This window comes from Fukomys damarensis, unplaced genomic scaffold, assembly GCF_012274545.1.
Source record: "Fukomys damarensis isolate Sample0158 unplaced genomic scaffold, DMR_v1.0_HiC HiC_scaffold_24, whole genome shotgun sequence".
NCBI lineage: Eukaryota > Metazoa > Chordata > Mammalia > Rodentia > Bathyergidae > Fukomys > Fukomys damarensis.
Window position 1 is genome coordinate 48,159,269 of NW_022900936.1, and position 1,092 is coordinate 48,160,360.

Genomic DNA, 1,092 nt, shown 5'->3' on the forward strand with positions numbered 1-1,092 from the left:
ATAATAATATATATATACATATATATATATGTATATATATATGTATATATATGTATATATACATATATATATATTTAAAACTCTTGAAACCCCTAGTCTAAAAATATAGAATCAAATTTCTTTGTATTGTATCTAAGTAAACTGTGAACCATCACAAGTTAGTCTTATTATACCTTCAATTTTTTTAAACCATAAACCTTAGAGCGAACTATTTATGTCAGCATACACACTTGCATGGATTTCTATTTTTCATGCAACCACGTGGTTGGTGATACAAAAACTTTTAACTAAAATGATTTTAATTCCTATATTTCTTGTTGATTTCTTCTATTCTTAAAGACTTAGTTTAGATAACTACTTCACTTGACATTTTTAAGTAGTAAGTTTGATGTGTCCTTTATAATCTTCTATAATATAACATCACATTTTATGATAGCTAATTCTTACTCATACTATTTTCTTTAATTTTTGAGTTCCCAGGTTGATTCTCAAACATTAAATAAATGGAATTTAGACGTCTTTATTTCCAACCTGCTTTACATTTCATTGTGCACACTCCATAATTCACTTGATTTAAGCTTAAGTGGAAATTTGGGGTGGTTGCTGCACAGGTCGATGGGGAAAATTTTCCACATAGAGTACATATAAAAAGTTACTTATAAATCTAAGACTATAATTGCAGCAGTTAAACTGATGGAATGGAACAGGAAGCTCTGTAGTATATAAGCTTCAGCTATAATGAATAGGAAAATGTCCAATTGAGACGTACTTGTGAGTTTCGTTATTACGGGCTATATACATTTTCAAAAGTTCATAAAAGGGTAGACAATTTAGTATTTACAAACAAAAGTAAAGAGAGGAATAAGTAAAGGTAAAAAATGAAATAAGTGAATTTTTTTGTTTTCAATATACTTGCTCAAAAAAAAAGATAACATTATCGTGGTACATATTTCTTTTTCTTTTTTTTTTTTAACCTCTACAATCCTCTGTTGTAAAGACAATCTGCGAGGATGTCTCTGAACAAAGGAGAGAGAATAGGAACTGGGGTAGGATTGAGTGATGTAGTGACTAGGGATTGGGGGAGCTTGTGAC